This window comes from Kryptolebias marmoratus, linkage group LG9 (assembly GCF_001649575.2).
Source record: "Kryptolebias marmoratus isolate JLee-2015 linkage group LG9, ASM164957v2, whole genome shotgun sequence".
NCBI lineage: Eukaryota > Metazoa > Chordata > Actinopteri > Cyprinodontiformes > Rivulidae > Kryptolebias > Kryptolebias marmoratus.
The window spans coordinates 22,452,784-22,473,337 of NC_051438.1; the positions used below are offsets into that span (position 1 = coordinate 22,452,784).

At 37.0% G+C, this 20,554-nt stretch overlaps 1 protein-coding gene across 5 annotated transcripts in view; it reads right to left on the reverse strand.

The window, feature by feature from the left end:
- The window catches only part of diaph2 (diaphanous-related formin 2), a 347,968-nt gene that overhangs the window by 25,261 nt on the left and 302,153 nt on the right, over positions 1-20,554 (reverse strand). The gene's annotated exons all lie outside the window — the stretch shown is intronic.

Below are 20,554 nucleotides of genomic sequence, written 5' to 3' on the forward strand. Positions count from 1 at the left end.
ATCAATCTCTGCCTTATTGCTTTTTTAAATCAAATAACGTTTACTTAGGCCATACTTAAAGTCTTTTCAAGTAAATAATGCTCGCAACTATCTTTACTGATTAAAGGATGTATGCAGGACTATCAGTGTGCATCTAAGACACATGCATAAGTAAAATCAAAGCTGACTGAGTAGATCTACTTAATTTGATTGGAATACATTTTGACAGAAAATCAACTTTTAATGAAGAACAGTGTGGTGGGAGAAATTAGCCATTACCCTACAGAGCAGGCATAAAATGTTTATAAACGACAAAGATGTTGGCACTGACTGTTTTGAGAGTTCAGAGCTCAGGGAACATCCCGACGCTCAGACAGAGAACAGGGCACAGACTTCACCTCATCTGGGGGACGGGGTGGGAGGCAGAGCGAGAGAGAGAAGAAAGGAGGAAGAGGAGGCAGCTTACGGGAGTCTGCAGTTATAATGTGCAGGAGAGACAGTGAGCGACAGGGCGAGAGAGTTTAAAAGGCATGGTGTCTGTTGGCTGGCAGGCAGGACGGAGGGAAGAGGAGGAGGAGGAGGTGTGCGACAGCAGAGCGTGGCAAGTGCGGCAGAACAAACCGGTGGTGACTCATGGGCTCCTTCATTCACCACTGTGATCAGATCCAGCAGGACAGCCCACCATATGGAATGGCACAACTTATTCATCCAATCACTTGGACTACACACAGGAACAGAAGAGGAACCGAATGGTGTGTGTCAATGTGTGTGTGCATGTGGAGGAAGACTGTGCGGAATGACAGTAAATTAAGCACTAAAATAAAGGACGTAATCTATCTGCGCTAAATGTAAACAATGAAAAAGGGGTAAGTGTCAAATTTAGTAAAGAATAGTTTAATAAAGCAGTCAGTGTTTTAGAATTCTTTTATAATGACATTTGTCAACAGTGATTGTAAGCTGTTTTTGGCTACTCCGAGCATATTTCACTAAATTGCAGAATATTTCATTTACATAAAGCTCCTTACTCATAAATCCAAACAACTGTGCTTTGCTTGACTGCTTATTCTAAACACAATTATAATTAATTGAGAAATCCTCATATAGTTAAATTAGCCGTTTATAGTCTGTGATTTTTTTTTTTATCCTCTTAGGAAAAAAAAAAAAATCTAAGTCTGTCATCCAGATGACATACTGAAGAAGTCAAATACATTTAAACAAATTATTAAATAAATTCTCCTGAGCATTAAACATTGTGATAATAACTGCTGTTTTTTCTGGGCTTCTGTTAAAAGCAGATTAGGGCTAAGCTCTGAGAGGTGAAGGGCCTGGCAAATCGAGCCCCCAACATACCAAGCACAGGAATAGAAACAGACATAATCTAACCAAAGCCAGATATTTTTGTGAAGAAAAGAGCGTTTCTACCCGGTTGGCAAGAAGCATCATAAACCCTTTTATAAGGTACCTAAACTAGACTGCGCTTCAGAGAAAGCAGAACCAATTCGCTTAACTTCACAACACGCAGGAGCCCGCCGATAAAAGTGCCTGTCCTATGTTGTGGCTGGCAAAGATTTTGTTATCCATTTTATTTCTCTGCCACCTTGCCATCTTACACAAATTTTGCAAGACTGATATCAATCGTTTCGGGTAATTTAGGGATTAGACGGGAGGTGTGTTGTAATCACATCCTTTTGTGGGAAAACAGTCATTTAGTATACAGGATAGCAAGTCTGGCCAAGATATGTATGTTTTTTTTCCCTCTTTCTTATCAAGAAAGGGGGGAAAAAGCCAGCCTTCAGATTAAGAATTTGGTTTCAAACAGTACAAACCTTCCAGCATTCATATTTCAGTACGGATGCTGGAAGAATTTTGGAAAAATTGCAATTTCTTAAACTGAATTTGAACCGGGAGGTTATGTTTGAAAGTACGAGGCAACATTACCCCATTTCATATTTAAAGTTGTTTTCTAAAGAATAAAATCACACTGCCAGCATCCTTCTGTCACGTGTCATGTTTGTTTTACTGCCTATTAGGAAACCTTAAAGGCTGAAACTGACTGACACATTGTTTTTATGTTTAATTAGAAGACACTTATTTTTTTAAAACAGAGAAAAATACATGTTTGTAGACTCAGACAGCAGCAATAACTGAGGAACATTTAAACACCCAAATAGGTTAGTTGCAATATAATCACATGGCAAATCAAGTCTTATTCAAACAATCCGGCCTTTTTGTTCCTTTCGCCCTCTGCTACAAGCTTCCCTCTTTTCTTACTTTCTACACTTCAAGTGATCTACTTCTATTTTTTCTTTTTGTGTTCATATCACAGACAATTTAAGTATAATTCAACTTGGCAGGTACAAAGCCTCACATCTTAGAGCACACTATTGATGTCTGAATGCAGTGACATGAATCTTGTCATTATATCTTCTCTGTCAAAAGTGAATAAAATGTCTTTAAACAACACGATGGTCTCAAAGGCATTTAGTAGGATGTGACATTTGTATAAAAAGTAGATATGTACTATATATATAATCATTTATTTAGGATTAATACACAAATAGGAGTCTTAAAACATATACTGTCAGATTTATCTGAATGCATGAACAGCTCATTACTGTCTTAAAGCATTTTCAAGGGCCTCAATTGGATACAAGGCTAACAATGTTTAATAAAAAAGTGTTAGATACTTTTTATTATTTTATCAAAAAGAAGGAAATTCCTCAAACCAAGTTTGTGTTCCTAATGAAAGTGAAACAGGTGCAAAAAAACAAGAACAAATCTATCAGAGAGGAAGTACATTGAGTTCACCACAAACTACCAACCTTTCACACTTTCACTGCTATAAGAAAGCCAGTTTAGCTTTTGTCAGGCCAGAACTTCATGCTAGAATTCGGTTTAGACATCTTTAACCTAAGATCATCTTGTATTAGAAAGTCAGGGGAAAAATATTTTAAAAAGCTTAAAATGATTCATGGTTTGAGACATGACATGGTTGTTCAAATGGTACCAGGCCCCTAGTGTTTATTGATAATGTGACAGAAGACAGACACACAACCAGAGATGAATCCTGATAGCTCTGTTTAGATTCAACCAAATGCAGCAAACTGGCTGAGTTGTGTTACACAATACAGACAGGCAAAAAAAAACCAAATATACCAAAGCAACAACTGTGTCAGCTACCTAATCTCAACCTATAGAGAGAGGGAAGCTTTGAAAACTGTTTAAATATTTATTTAGGAAAAACTAAAGTCAGAAAGAATTACAATTTTTAGCAATGTTTGTTTCCAGATTTTTGCTACCATTGTTTAATTAGAAAACTAGTATATACAATATATTTTTGTTGACTTTATTCATTTATGTTAAGTTTAGTTATAAATGTTTTATAATTATATTATAGTGCTTGAAAATGGCTCAATGTGTCTACATATATATTTGCTATTCTTAAATCTGTAAGTCAACTCAGACACACACACAAATGTTATGTAATCAGGTAAAATAAAATAAACAAAAAATCTATAATTGAATACTAAATTGAAACAGTAAGCTGCCATAGTTTTCTGCTGCTTGATAACTGTACAGCAGGGGAAAGGGGGAAGGTGGAAGCATGAGGGACCATAACAAGACCAAAGCTCCATCTCAAGGCAAAGCAAACATTAACAATTCCTATATCTGACCACTGCCTGAAGGCTCTCGCTCTGCACTTTTTGCCCATTGTCCTATCTGGGGCAGTTATATTTGATGAAAGTTGACAGTAGTAAAAGACTGTCTGTGTCAAAAGAAAAAAAAAATACTGTATTCTGACTCGAGATAATAGATGTTGCCATTCTAAGCCAATAATAGTGTCTATAATAAAATCAGTGAAGCAGAAAAGAGGCACTCTTTCATTTCCTTATGTGGGGCCATGAGTTTTGTACATCCCATTATTCATCAGGTCCTGGCTCCTGATAACTGTCCCATTTGCATCTGAATTAAAAAGTCCTTACACCCCCCCCACCTCACCACTCCAAAAAAAAATTATAAAAAAACTCCACCTTCATGTAAATGAACTGACCTAAAAAGAGTTGGTACTGTATTTAGTTATTTGTGAGCAACTATGCAATGCTTTAGGTTATGCTAATAAGATACCTGAGAAGCGTGGAACCTGTTATCCTGGGTGATACAGACACTTTCAAATACTGTATCTCACATCTGAAAGTGATGTGATCGCTGTAAGAAAACTGTTGGGAGGTTGTATTTATATTCCTTTACTCCTAACCTGGGGTAGTGTTTGGCAGGATGCTTTGGTTGCCCCCTTTTTTTCCCTGACATGACCTACTTCCACAAATAAAAGACAAGACAAGCAAACATCGTGGAAAAGTCTGTAAATTCTTGGCCTTGCTTTTCAGAGAATGCCTGACTCACTTCAGTAGACTCGCGGTTTAAAGGTAAAAGACTTCCTAATTTAAAATCTCTCCTGCAAGTCTGGAGCATACTGTGTGATATTTGTGATCAATCATAGCTCCAAAAAAGATTGCCCTGGCTGAAAATAATAAAAAAGATGCTATCCATAAAGCGGCGATCTTTTGAGGGATGAACTCCTCAGAGAAAAGTCTAGCTGTGCCAGACAGACTGCTCAAAATCTCAGTAGACGGACAGATTAATGAGCTATGCCTTCACATACAGTACAGCAAACCCATGATAAATCTGAGTGCAATCCTCAGCACTGTAAGGCAGCATATGGTGAATCACATGTAGTCTCCTGTAAACCTATATGCTTGACACTATATAAGGATACTCTAAAGCCCTTTCCTGCATTGACAAATCCAAAAACAAGCACCCTCTCACTAAAGGAGGAAAAAAAAAAGTTTCACACATGTAAGTGGTCCAAACACACCTCTAAATGCCAGAGGGCAAATGGATAAAAAAGGGATGTGGGGGTCCTTTGTGCACCCTGAGTTCAGGTCTTGCCCATTAAATAAGCAGGCACTGCAGATGTGAGCTGCATTGACAATGATGTATGGGAGAAACACAATCCAGTGCTGTTATGAATCGGTTGGCTCTGCTGTGGACAATACTCACTCACGCGCATGCACAGATGCACACAAAAAGGCACTTCTAACGAAGTGCTCTCTCTCTTTCTCTCTCTCTCTCTCTCACGCACACACACACAATCAGAAAGCCAATAATATCTTCCCCTCTTCCAGACAAATTCAATTTTTATCCAAGACATATGTAAGCTGATTAAAACGGCCAACAAAGACTGGAGAAATATGTCACATCCTTCAGGACGGGACACAATATTGAGTGCTGCTTTGGCAATGGCATGCTTTTTCCTCTCAGTCCTTCTCTACATCTCTTCTCTCATGACCTTTCTGCATCACCTGATGGCATCATGCATCCATTTCAGTCTTTTCTTTATCTTTTCCCTTCCTTTTTTCCCTGTGTGACTTTCCTCCCTTGTGTCCTTGGAAAGGCAAACACATTATTCATGATAGGCTATGAAAAGCCTTTTATGAGTTCATTCATACTTTTTTTCCCTCTTCACTATACATACTTAATGATTGAAACTGTGCATTAGTAATGTCCCCATGAATACCAGCTGGCACACTGCTGTTAGCTTTCACATATCTTAGTGTTGCTTAAATCTATTTTTCTGAGAGGAGGAACACAAAAACTTAAAACATTTTATTGGATACAAAATTAGTATTCATTCAATTCTAACATATCAAGGACATGCCAGATATTTTATAATGATGGAATATAGTAAAGTAAGTTCTTTCGGCTGCTCCCTTTTTCAGGGGCTGCCAACTCACATAAACAATTGTTTTACACCGGATGCTCTTCCTGCCGCAACCCGGGTTCAAACCTGCAACCTCACGATTACAAGACCGCAGCACTGCCCACCAATCCACCACAGCCCCCACATTGATGGAATATAGGGCAATTAATTGTTAGTGAAAAATTAAACCATTCTTGAAAAATGTACTTTAGATGTTGCACATGTTCTGAAAACTGTATAACAAAGTTTAGTAAAACAACTAAAGGGACATAAAATATGTTTTCCACTTGGCCCTTATGGGCTGAGTGGATCCTTGCCAATCGAAAGTGTCTCACAAACACACAATTCCTTGCACAAGGGGCTCACCATCGCCTGTTTAGCCTCCACACTAATGTCATATCATCAAAAGATGTGTGAAGAACATATCTGAATTATGTATGGAGGGAGGTTAAATATGAATGAAAGGAGGGCAGAAATAATGCCTTAGACATTTCTCTGAAATCACATGGTTGGATAAAGTGGCAACAGACCCAGTGTACAGTCCTTCACTGGTATTAAGTCAGAGAGAGAATGCTCATTTAGCTGTAATAGTTTTTCTCTGTGGCGTGTGGATGTTTTCAGTCTTATTTCTCTTACAGAACATGCTTTGTAGTTTGTGTAGTATGAATGAGCTTAACTCAAGTTGACAGGGAAAACTGTTTTCCTATCGACAATAAAGCCGCACAATTATTATATGAAAAGCAATTATAGTCAGCACTCATCCTTATAGGATCATGTGGAAAATGATCGTGAAGACAGATGAAAGAAATCCTTGAGGAGAGAAGAAAGTATTGATGTTGACTTCTGCCAAAATCTTTTTGGAAAAAAAATTAGTGCTTTCATTATTTTTTATCTTTAAATGCGCTTATTACACAAATATTTGACTGATTTAATTTTTCTTCTTTTTATACATTTGGAGAAGCATTATCTATTTAAGGTGATTAATTGTCTGCAGTTTTTTTTAGACTAATGATTTCTTCATAAGTGAGTTGCACCTGCAGCTCTGAAAGATTGCAATGGGCTGTCAACTAAGAACAAAAGCAGCGTCCTTTTCTAAAGGGGGTCAGAGATTTGTTTTGATAGCGAGAAATAGGGGTATGCTGACTGGCTTGGTGGCATGACATAAAGAGAGGCAAAAGGATCAGGGTGGAACTAACAAGGGGCGTGCCATCGCCTAGCTGAGAGAAAAGACAAGACTGCTGGTGAAGAATGATGCCCCAGACGCTAGTGGAGCATTGTTTGGGGGCCTTGTGACCTCTGGGGTTTTTGTAAAGGTGAAGTAGGATTAGTCAAATGGTTCCACTGCATTTGTGCCACAATCTGAGCAGGGTGTTGTCATGGTTGATTTTTTTTCCCCTGAAAACAACAGGTTCCCCTCAATTGTTTGCTGTCTATTCACACCACTCCCCACACGCTTTGCATCAAAATTGGGTGATAAAAAATTCTGATTCATCTACATGTCAGTCACAAGTACCTGAAAGTTTTGTCTTACATGTAATAGACTTGTGTTTGACAGTGGTACATAATTTCAAAAGAACGTATTACAGCATTTTTGAGATAGAAACACTGCTGTTACTTGCTCGAGCTAAATCTTGTTTCCAGCTACATCTGTAACTGTCTGCCACCTCTGCTGTCTAACAGATCGAACAATAACTGTAGATATTTAAAAGACTGGCGGTTTCTTTATATAGAAAGATTACTACAGCTGAGTAGCCGTGACATAATACTTGAAGAACACATAGGCTCGTTCAGCGGGTGTCTGCACTTTTCTCTGATTTGCCAGCTGGAAAAAAAAGAGTGCAACTCAAACAGTAAAAATGACTAATAGGAGCAAAGGAGTAAAGAATTTCTGTTTAGTTAAGGGTTTAGAAAGATAAAACAAGTAGAGCTAGAAAAAAAGAACTTTGCTATGTCATCAGAAAGGTCAGTGGAAGAAAGGCAGCGATGCCAAAGGCCATGCATGCATGTTCCCCTGTTGAAATCTTCAGGACTTAAGGCCTTGGGACATCCACCCAGCTCTACTAAAACATTCAAAGCTTTGCCTCCAAAGAGCCAAACTTTTGTTCCTTCACAAAAGGTCTGACCAGAGGTTCTCCCATAGAAGGCAACCCCATACAAAACCAGATTATTTCCAGTGAAATCATCCTTTCTCCACCTGCCAGTTAACTATGTCACTGCCATTGTGTCCTCCTTGATAAAGCTCTCCAGTGTGGCATAATGGAGGCTGGATGTGCATTATTGCTTTTACTGCCATTTCTTCTATGAAGAGAGCGGCACACCCCACCCCCTCACTCCTTCCTTTTTCCTTGTATTTTTTTTCTTTCAAGAGAAATCTGGGCCACATGCCCAGAGGAACACAAAGTGCTTTAATTCATTCGCACCTTTTCTCTCTGGCTGCCATCTCCAAGGCCTCTCTTTATGCCCAGAAGTGATTTGCTCAAGCTGGACCATCAAAGCAATTATGGCAGTGGCCTGTTTCCCTATTATGAAGAGAGATGACTGACAACAGGGAGACTGTGCGGGGGTGGAGGGCACTTTACTTCAATTTATTTGATCTGAAAACTGTTTTTTTTTCACCCACTTGAGTAACAAAACACAAGCAAACTCTTCAGATTATCTCTTTGAATTTTTGTGACCAAAAACATCTTATCCAATTTTCGATGTAACATTTTTCAATTACTTCTCTCACCTTCCAGGGCAAAGCAGTTCTGGGCCACACTTAGGTGGTGTGGGAGAAAATGCATGCGATGTAACAAAATACGGGGAGGCATGGCAGGCAGTGATGTGTAGCAATTAATGTAATGGACATGAGAAAGCAAAATCTTTGGCCTAATGAGAATGTCTTATATTACAGTGCAAATGCACAGGGTCGCCAAGACTCCTATCATTACTGGGCTACAGGAAGATGGCTCACTACAAAAACGGATACTCCATAAATGAATAATGCGGGTCGAGAGAGCAGGGTACGGCGCCACTGAGCCTATCTTCCATCCAAGAGTAATAATTATGCCTTGAGTAACATGGACTTATTGGGATAAATGGGTACAGGATGCGAGGAAAATTTAAGTATTTTAAGAAAACGAGGCTTTAATGTTGAATAGTGGGATGGGAAGGAATGGGGAAAAGTAAAATGTGTAATAGACAAACTACAGCAACAGAGTATAAAGAAAGAAGCCGAGAAGAAACAAAAGAGAAGTAACTGATCGGTGCAAAGAGGAGAGGGAAAAAAAGAGGGAGCAAAGTGTACAAGCAGCGACGCGACACACTGACTAATCAGGCTGCTGTTCTCTTTCTTAAGCTGTCAACTTGGCCATCAAGATCTTGTTCTCCATCTCTTATTGACTGATACCCCTGTTCAATTATTCAAGGTTTATAAGCACGAGACATCTCTTCAACAACCAGCAGAGCCAGTAAAATAATGACAGGGTTGCATCTTCAGCTATGCTGAGTGTCATAAAAGTTTTACATTTGGATAAAGAAAAATCAATGTCTTAGACTTTTTCTACCACCGTAAAAATATTAATGGAGGGATCAGAAGTTAAGCAAAAACTCTAGAATATTCGTACAAATGCATAAATGTCCTTATTCAGCAACCGTTCATCTAGGATGTGTTGTTTGTGAGTAAGGTAGGCAAGAATTGATTAATTTTAGTTTACACATTGACATTACTTTTTTTATAAAAGCTAATTTGTGAGTTACTCTGTGAAAGCAAAATCGGGACAATTTATGGCTTGCCAAGGAATGCTAGGCTTCAGTACCCATTTCCACATGTAAACAATCAAACTCACACAATCAAACAAAAGCAATCTTTGCAGCCACACAGGCATGCTTGCATGCACGCACAAAGAACAAATATATAAGAACACATCCGGACACACACTCTTCTTACTTGTTGGAAAGCTCAAGTAGTATTGCAGCTTCTATCTGCCGTAATCTGCCCTCAAGCAACAGTGACCTGAGCCACAGAGAGGGAAGGAAAATAATAATAGTTGAGGTAATGCAGTGTGCAGCCTCATCTTTTACTTAGCTGGCGATGCCTTCAGGGTGGAGATGTTACAAACTCAGAAACCTCGTCTAGCTTTAAACTAAAGCACGCCTCATATATCCTTCAGTCACTTGCACATCCTCACAGTATAGACTTAACATGCCAACCTGATCAGTTTACATAAAGTAAAACACCCCATAGTCAGCACATATACAGTCATGGTAAAAGAGGAAATCTAAAATATGTAGATCATGATAAAAAAGGTTTTTCATTAATTCTTAAAATGAGATAAAATCATTTTCAGATAAATTATAAAAATAAGCCAAAATGCAGAAACAGTCTGAAATCCACTAAGAGTAAGATAATAAGTGGCAACCAGAGTCTGCTAATGAAATGCTCTTAAGAAATCAATTAGCAAAAAGTGTGAGCACCTTTAAAACAGAAGTTTTGTCAGTTTCATTTAGGTGTACATGGACATAAGGCCAAGGAGAAAATTCAAATGCAGGATTTTAGAGAAGCAACTGTTGCTGCCAGTCAGTCTGGGAAGTGCCTTCAGATGATCTGAATCCATCGTTTTACAACAAGAAACTTTTAAAAGCGAAAAACATTTAAAACAACAGCCAATTTAAGTAGCAAAAAACATCCAAATAAGTTCACCCTAAAGTCAGACAAATTTACATTTCTATCTACAAACCTACATAAAAAGCTGCATGTTTTTAAACCTGACACTCTTTGGGCCTGACATGGCACGTCAAATTAAAAATCCCAACAGTGCAAATTTGGGAATGATAAAACAAGCAGCTTGTTTGGGAGGTTTTTAGTTGTTGTTTTAGTAGAAAGCCACTTTGATTTGTTCTGATTGACAAGCTCAGCAGTGAAAAGCAAAAGATTCTTTGTTGTACTTTTTTTCTTTTAAACATACCACTTCTGAAATTTAGCTTTGTTTAAAATATTAAAGGTACATAAAGCGTCATGTGTTATTGCTTTTCAAAGGCTGAATTAATTTTAAGACCAAGGATCAGATTTTTTATGTCCTTAGTTTTGAAGTTTGTACTTACTTTTACCAGAACAGTTTACTCACAAACCAAATCCTCAAATCTCTTTTTATATCTATCTTCTTAATCCTAATCCACTGGAAGCAGAGGGTCTGTACTGCGGCAAACTGTCTATTTTTAAAAGTGACATATTAGTCATCTCTTGGGGGAGTAGCATTGTAATTTATGGAATTCATGAATACCAAGCTGTTGTGCTTCCTTCATGTTTACCCCCACCTTCCTTTTCTTCCCTCCCATGTGCTTCTGAGCACACTCTACTATCTGGATAAATTCAGATAAACTCAAAAAGGCAATTAGAAAGGATTTCCATTTCTACCTCCTAATAGGATGTTTCAGTAGATGCATAGATTCATAGCTAAAAAAGTCTTACAATTATTATTGTCAGAATATCTCTTTATTCCAGTCCACGTTCTTTTTGTCCTCACGTTTCTAAAGTTAAAACAAAAAAATAGTCAGTGTAGGCTTTCTTTTTTTCTGGTATCACTAAATTATCCCATTTCAGATTTTTTCATAGGTAATCCCAGATTTATTCTTAAACATAATCAATTTGTTTGACTGAAGTAAAACATTTCTATGGTTACAGTGTTGAAAAAGATGTTATTCTGAAACTCAAATTTAGCCACATCAGCAACACATTTAAGCATAGCAATTTTTTGTACATTTACAGAACAGAACAAAAAAGTCCTTTTGGCAAATCTCTGGAAAGAGATATCGACCACCAAAGCCAACAATCTTAAATTTTACACTTGTGGTTAAATATCACTGCTATCCCCTCTGCAGTTTCTAACAACAAATATGTCACTAAGTAAATGTACAACAATTATACTCATTTTATACTCATTACACTCTAATTGCATCAAAAACACAACCAAGGGGACATTTCCTGCAAATACAAAGTTAAAATAAAATGGAGAACTATGACCCAAAACCTTACAAATATAACTTACGCAAATATAGAAAGTATTATGAGCATTGGGTTAAAAAAGAGCATTTAAAGTCCTCATTTACTTAACAAGGACAACAGAAATGTGTTGAACCTAACAAGACAGAGCGCTACTGCAGCTCTGAGGGGGGTAAGGGAGACATCTGACGACACTCAAATTCTTCTATCAGATACTAACCAACTGGAAGACCAAAAAGCAAAAGATAGGAAAGTGGGAAAAAAAAAATAGAGAAGAAGCTCAACCATTTGGATTAAAACTAAGTAACTAAATGGGCACACCGCATTTCCATTACCTGGAATGGGATGCTGCTTCAACTGCTGGAATCTAAAAAAAAGGTGAACTTTGTCCTTTGTTCATTCAACTTGTAATGGCTTACAGCCTTCCGTTTCTTAACTGGACAAATGGATATTTGCCATTTTACAGCATCCTTTAGGCCCATTAATAAATAAAGCTGACACAAATAAACAGATAAATAAATAAATATGAAGAGCCTAGCAAATGGGCATCAGTCAGCATTAGTGATGGAACCATGTCAAGCAAAATCATGCCTGACTGGAGGGGGGACAGCCTGAGTGCAGGCAGTATTCTTGCTGATTGCACACTCAGTATGTGCATCTATTTGTGTTCATGGAAGTCTTTCTATGTGCAAGAGTGCAGGGACTTCACCGTGGTTTTTGGCTTTGTGCTTCATTTAACCCTCGCCATCTTTTTTTGCTTTCTTTCAAGCTTTACTACTGTCACTACTCATACATCTTTCCATCACTGCACAATTTACCCACTTCAATTTACTGACGACTTTGTTTTATTTTTTTCTTCCTCAGATGGTCTTCTCTTTTTTTTGCAGTGACATATTTTACCCTCTTTTTGTGTTTCAAAAATAACTTTCATTTTTTAAATACACAAAAAGCAGATTTCTTCTTAATCATTAGGTTACACTTTGAAGTACATGCTAATACGTTTTCAATTTGTCTAGGTTAAGTCAAATTATTGGATTAGTGCATACATTCATGAAAAACAAAACACTGTGAAGGTGAAAGTATTCACATCTTACTAATGGTGTGAGGAAAATATTGCTGTTGAACAAAATACCAAAGCACTCTTTTCTTGGTTATTATAGAAGAGTGAAAATTTTGCGGCAATAAACAAGTTCAGAAATAATAACTGTTACCTTGATTTTTGTCAAAAACTTTAAGGCAGAAAGACAAGAACTGACAAATGTTAAATATAATAATTTTAAAGCAAAGAAAAGAGGACACAATGAAGTAATAACTTTAGTGTTACTTGTGCAACAGCATTGTTAACTAATTTCATGCATTATTCATTTTATTCTAAAAAATATGGCATTGGGTACAGTTCAGAAAATCTTAGAAATAACACATTCAAATTGGTACTATTCTGAAGTGTCAACTTTTTTGCACTTCTGTATTCCAGAAAGATAGAAGGATTTGATAAAACCTGAGGTGCCTGCTTATTTAATGGGCAAGACCTGAACTCAGGGTGCACAAAGGACCCCCACATCCCTTTTTTATCCATTTGCCCTTTAACACTATTTGGTAAAAATATAATTAAATGAAAAAAGGGAAAGTGATAGAGCAGTCAAAATATCTAGCTATTCAAATATGGAGACATATATATAATAGAATTTCTTTAATTTACTTCCTCGATCAGTTTCACATATTTGACATATTGAATAAAATATTTAAAAATATCTAATACGCCCCCATCTTTGTATTTAAGGGATTTACCACTATCAGTCATTGCAAGGTACATAGTCTTTTTTATATATACCTCAATATTATAAATCCTCCTATTATGGCTGCCAAGTGGGGAAATTAAATATTAATTTTGTTTCAGTCTGTTTGAGAAATTGTAGATATTAGCTGGTACTTCACATACAACCAGCAGCCTGGACGTTCTAATTTATATTTTAAAAATAGTCACATCACAATGCGGAGTTTAAAATACAGGAAAAAAAAACAGTGTGTCATGAAAGAGAAAAGCATTTGATTCTGGCAGCATGTCTTATTGTCAGAGGAATACATAACTGTGCATAATGGCATTCTATTCCACCGCACATTATTTGTTCTCTAACTGATCATCAGTTGGCCCCGCTGTATGCCTAATGAGCGATAAATAAGGTTTAATTCAACTGACACAAGTTGCCCATCCTTCAGCACTAAGCATCATGGGCTTGGGTGAGATTTCCTTGGAATTATATGAGAGTAATTTTTCAGCTGGTGGGATGGTCCGATTGCTTCCCCTATATTTGGCTTTCACAGGCATTCCATTTTCTTTAAGCTCTGCAAGTTTATAGCTCTATTAGGAATACATCAAACAATGAGTGACATCAATCTTATTGTGTGAATGTGCCCTGGATAAAAATAAGATAAAACGTTCCATTATGGGGCCTCCAAAGCTCATTTGCCCTCCAGAATTGATCTAGTATTGACAATTTACACTTGGGGTGACCTTTCTTAACTGCCCACATACTTGAAAGCCAATATTGTTTGGAGAGTGAGCAAGGAAAACACACAACTCACAACAAATGCTGAAGGAAGTTAAAGAAAAGACTTTAGTTCGTAAAACATTTTGCTTGGGGGTTGTTCATTGATGATCCACTAGGCAGGAACCCTGAGGAATCTCAGAACATCAGTGATGCCCAGAACCAATAAAATAAGACAATACTTAGACTTAGTTATGACTACCCTGCACTCAAGTAGAAACAGCAAAGAGTTCTGGGTGGTACTTAATAGCAGGGGTAGGGGTGAAAGACCACTAGTGTCAACATAGAGACTTTTGATTCAGCTTTACAAAATGTTTCCGTGTCTCACTTCACTTAATTTCTGTGCTCCCTTGGTTGAGTCAAGCTATGTTTCTGTTATGCACCAGATATTAAAAAAGTAAATAAAACATCATCAATATATATTTTTATGATAGGATTTCTGTTGAGATAAAAAAAAAAAATCAATTCCAAAGAAATGCCCTTTGGGTAGAGAGAAGGGACAAAAGGACTGCCCACACTATAATCCAATCTTAAATTGAGTAGGTGTCTATGACTCAGTTCCTTCTCATCTGCTTTCCCCTTTTGGTTGTTGATAAATACTTATCCATAAGAAACAGGTGATAGATTTCAAACAGCACATCTCTACGGAACAGTTTTCTCATCTACTCTATTGATATCTTACATCTACTAAGCCATCCAAGGTGTAGCATAAAACCCTCTGGGTCTTTTTGCCTCAAATCATGTTAGCTCCACTTCCTGTAGGAGCACCTCAAGTGCAGCCCCAATGAATAACATCTATCAACAGCTTGTAGTAGAGGCCAAAAGTTGAGGAGGCAAAGCCCTCGACTCAGAGGCACCTTTGCAGCAACGGTTCCCATCTGACATGTGACACAAACTGGAATGTGTGTAAGTGTGTATGAAAAACCGGAGGAGAACAACTGCCGGGGAGGTTGAGAGACAACGGAAAAAGATAAAATGATGGGTACAACATATGTGTGAGCAAATTAATTGCTATGGGAATTACGATCACTATCGCTTCCTGTTATTTTAGAGACAAATGCCTCATGATCAGGAAGAAGATGACAAAAAGCTGGCAAACTGAACATAGTGTGGTTAATCAGATCATGGTGATGTAGACAGCAAAGAGACATAATGAGAATATGTGTTAAATATGTATTATGTAACAATGGGTTGGGCTAAGCAAGAGAACAGTTTTTTTTTTAATCTTTTATCTTTAAAGAACATTTCAATTGGATTTGATGTACTGTAAAAAAAAAATTAAAAAAAATAATAATACCATTTCACAACAAAAGCATTTTCAAAGCACTTTCCAAAACAAGCAAAAGCTTAAATTTTACTCATGCTCTGAACTGACCATCTGATATACCTGTTGGTTTTTTAAGGAATTAAGGAATCCCATATTTGATGAACTTGACAATTTGTTTATTTTAAAATATGTTTGTTGAGGGTTATGTTACAATCATTACCATTCTGACTGTTTAGCAGCCTCTCTGCTAAATCTCTGCCATAAACATGCAAGAAATTTTTTGCTTTTTCAGGTCTTGCTTCCGAAAAGCTTGTTTTTTTTTCTGATTTATCAATTTTCAGAAACCTGCTAAGAGGCAGTCACCAAACGTTTCCCTTTTTTGACTGAACATGGCAACTTCTTAGAGGAGGATCATTTCATGTTAGAAATGTGATAGAATGCAGACAGAAGTGGAAAGAAAATCTTCGCTAAGAAATACCAAAAGTAGCATATCTGGTAAAATGTTATAATGCCTGCAGCAGTTGACCATACCAAGAACATTGTGACAAGCTGACATTACAGCACTGAAAAAAGTAGAGAATATTGGAAATAGAGTGGTGTTAGGCATACACCTTCATATGTAACAATTAATTAAAATTCTTTACCTTCTTATTACCATTAAGTTAATGCCATTGTAAGCTACACAGCAAAATATAAGTGAAAAGGTTTAAGTTTGTTAACACCTTTACTTGAGTGTACCAGGACAGAGGGAACTTTTGACGGACTGACTTGTGAAGGTGAAATGGGATACAACTGGTGCAGAGAAAGGAGGGAAGAGAGACCCTGGTTTGGGATTGTAATGACATTGAAAAGGTAGTAAATAAATAAGATTGGCTTGGTTCTCTTTTAAAACTGATTGATGTGTCTTTTGGGATGCCCCCCAGTATGAAAGACCTACTGAGTCTGTGGCTTTCATCACTGACCGAAAATCGATGAGCCAGGATGTATGAGAGGCTCCTGCTCTCAACCCACCAATCTCCTGCCAGAATGCCAGGTAACTGTCTCACAAAAAAGGGAAATAGGAGATAAAGCAGTAGGCTAACCCATTTTACTTCTTAAAAAGATTTTCACAAAATCTAATTTACCCTATTCACCAGAGGAAGAAGAAATTCTACATGCCAAACTAATGTCCCACAGTATAGATGTATAAGCTTGCTTCAGTGACAAAATATATTTATGACTTTTCAGTCCAATAAAGTTTAGAATACTCTTTTGTAATAAGTAACTTATGGTTTTGGTGGAACAAAGTTGGAGAGTTACACTATTCAGTTGTACTGAACAGCCCTTAAACATCAAAGGAGAATTTAACTTTTTAGCATTTTTCCTCTGAAATGTTGGTGAGAAGTCATCTTAACACTGCTCTGACATGCTGGACAATATGGTAGGACAGAGGCAGAGATCAACAGCAACAACAACAAAAAAAGCAACAAAATAAAGTATTTAAAAATATAAGCATCTGGTCAAGTTTTATGTACTTACTTGAACAGAAGAACTGGATAACATATAAGTTAGCAGTTTATAGCAGTGACCTAACTGAGCTAGAAGAACACATCCATTATAACTAATCTGCTAAAAAATAAATGCACTGTCAATTTTAGACAGTTTTTGACTAGCAAAAAAATGTTATTACAACAAATTTTAGAAACCATCCCTAAATACATCATAACGGAGACCTGTCAGGGCAACTAATTTACTGAGAATTGAGCAGATACTGTCATCTTTGCTTACCAAATACAGGAAATACAAAAAACTGAATCCCCAGATGTGTAGAAATGTTCATAGCTAGTGATTGGTTTTGGAGAAAACTCTTGAGTTTTACCACCTGTCGGAGCCCCTTGCCACAATATAAGCTTCAATCAGAAAGTTCAATCTACAGAAATGACTGTACCTGCACTCAGGAGCCAAACAAAAACCTGGGCAGACAACTCTGTGAGTAAAGCTTCTTCTGTGTTTCGTAGACTTCAGTAAAGGCCAATTTGTATGTACAGTGCTAAGATGAATCATTGAGAAGCTGGTACTAAAAAAGATTAAGCTTTTCACATCAAATATACTTGTCAGATTTTTGAAAAGAGTTTTTAAATTAAAAGGATATTCAAACGGATGTGGCCGTCTGTTAATAAAAACGTGCAGTTATACCGAAATCTGAGAATGCAGTCAATTAAATCTGCTTGGAAACATGCTTAAAATGTCTGGGTTTGAAGCACTGACAGTTGAATTATATTTACACAAAAAGCAAAGGAAATATATCTATTTTTAAAAATCAGATCCTTGAAATAAGATTGAACCAACTGCAGAAACATGGATTTGCTGGTGTTCATCAATCTATCCAAGTTCTGTGTGCTGAATTAGGAATGGCTGGTGTAATTGCATAACACATGACTATGGCCCCTGGGGTTAGATTTTCCATCTTGCACAAAGTGGAGACAAGGAAATAGGAAATGCTTCCACAATTGGTTGTAATTGTGACTGGCGGCGCCTAGAATTGTGCTCCGCCTCACACTTGAGGTAGTCTGGTGAAGTGCAGTTTGGCCTAAAGGATGAAAAAGAATGACATGCTGGGTTTAAATGAACTCCTTTTTGACGTTAGTGAAGATTCTTGTGCGTCTTTGACAGACTCTCTCTGGTACATGCTGCTCGTTTAGGGATGACAGGAGGTTAATCAAGCTTTAAAGAATGAGATTACAACTGACATGACAAGCGGGATTGAATAGATTTGGCACACTAACTGAAAGAATAGCTAAGAAATCCTTTTTTACACCAGCAAATACTTAAAATAAAATGCTGTCAATCCCCTAATAATGTGCTAAACAAAAGTGCACAAACATTAAGACTGCTGTACTAACAAAAGAAATAGTTTTATTCTTTAAATACTGAAATATAGTAAAAGAGTATTTCAAATTATAGACATGAGTATCACACCAAATAAAGACTGCTTAAAGTGACTGAAGGGTTTTCTGTCATCTAACAGTTCAAAACTGAAGAAATCCAATAATTATTTTTTACATATTTTTGTAGTTGGAAATTTATAGGGGAAAAATGTATAACGAAAGTAAATATTTTTTTCTTCCTACAATAGATGAGACAAGTCGTCTTATGTTCTATACCAACTGAAGTTATTTCCATATTCCATTCACAGAAAGAAAAAAACATGGAGTCGGCATGTCAAAAGGATTTTCTCCTCTCATCACCTCAGACTGGAGAATGCATGCAGCTCTTTATCAAACCTGTACTGTGCCCCATATCAATAAACGAGGAGCTGTCAGTGCATAATACCTGCTGGTAGGTTTGCAGTGATGTTCACTTGGTTAAAAAAAAAAAAAAAAAAAGTGTTCAGTGAAGAATTGGATGCATGATGCCAAACAGGAAATACAACCATTACATCAGCTTTTGTTGTCTAGATTAAAAGAAAAAGGGGAAAATGGGTCACAGATATATAGAATATTGAATAAAATATCAACAGGAATTTATAAGCAAGGAGAGTTTTGGTAATACATGAATCCAGTAACATCATATAGTCAATGGGTGGCCAAACATTGTTTTTACTCAGCTGTACCACTGAGCCCAATGTTGGCTGAACAATTTTACCATTACTTATAACTTTGCCTAAGGTGCATTACAATATACGATTTTCAGTGTCAGCAACGAAATACGTCAAACAATGAGTGACATCAATCTTATTGTGTGAATGTGCCCTGGATAAAAATAAATGTTTTCCATTTTTCAGTGTCAGCAACGTCTTTATAGCCAAAGAGGACTTCCATTGTGGAAGTATCATTCTAAAGTAAAAAAACTTTTCTTATCCACAACAGCCTTCTCCATTTTACATTGCTGGTCGACAGGCAACCATTTCACAGAGCTTTCACTGTGATGTGAATTGTAACAAAAAGAACTGTTTAGCTCATAGCTTAACTTTATCTATTTCCGCTGGAACAAACAAAATTGTCCATTAACAGAAAAGGTTAAACTAAGAAAACATTTTATCAAGAAAAAATAGTTTGACTTTACAATTTAAAATGAGTCTGACTCACCTTTAGGAAACCATTTGAATCAACAAATATTATGTTAACTAAACGATTTGTGAAATTACAACAAAAATGTTTTGTTTTGAAAGTAAGCCCTAAAATTATATGGAATATTTTTTAAACCCACATAGTTTTTGTCCATTCAACAAGTTTTTTTTTGTTTTTTCTTTCTTCTAGTATACCTGCTATTCCTCCCCATCAGTCTACCTAATTATCCTTCCCCAGTGGTGTCCTCTCCAGGACACATCAAGCCTACCAGAGGATTTGTCACTTTAAGCCAAGGAAGGCCTTATATAAACTGCCAAAGCCTTTGTCAGCCATCATTGGCTGTGGAATACAGGATACAACAGTGCTAGTCTTGGGGTGTATGAGTAAACACTACAATCTTCACTCTACATTTCCAATGTGGACAGCTGAGGAACAGGCTGCTCACATCCCATTGAAAACATTTGATACCAGAGCTGCTACTGTTCACAAAACTGGGTCTCTGTCACAGTGACGACAGTCCACCAGTTTTACATTCAGGTTTCACTTTGTTAAAATCCACTCCTTCATCATTAATAATATTGTAAAAGCTTTCAAGTAACTAAACCTCCTAATCTGATAAGTGCTGACTCAAACTGGCAACAAAATTACTGAAGTCTTTTCACTTTACAATTATTTGCCTCTCTTTAAACAGACAGTTCTCACAGCATCATGCTCTTGGTACAGATATTTGAACATGCATACTAATAATAAAGCACACACATATAACAGCCTGCAAAGTGTGCAAGTTGCATTTCTTTTCTAAAAGATAAAAATATTATGTGAAGTTACATGTCTCTACTCCACACACAAGTGAAAAGCAAAATAAACAAAACGTCATTCTGAGTGGCTAAAGCAGTGAGGTTCACAAAAAAGCAGTTCGGCAAAATCATTTTTAAACATTGCTACAAGACAGGAAGTGACATCATTCGATGACGC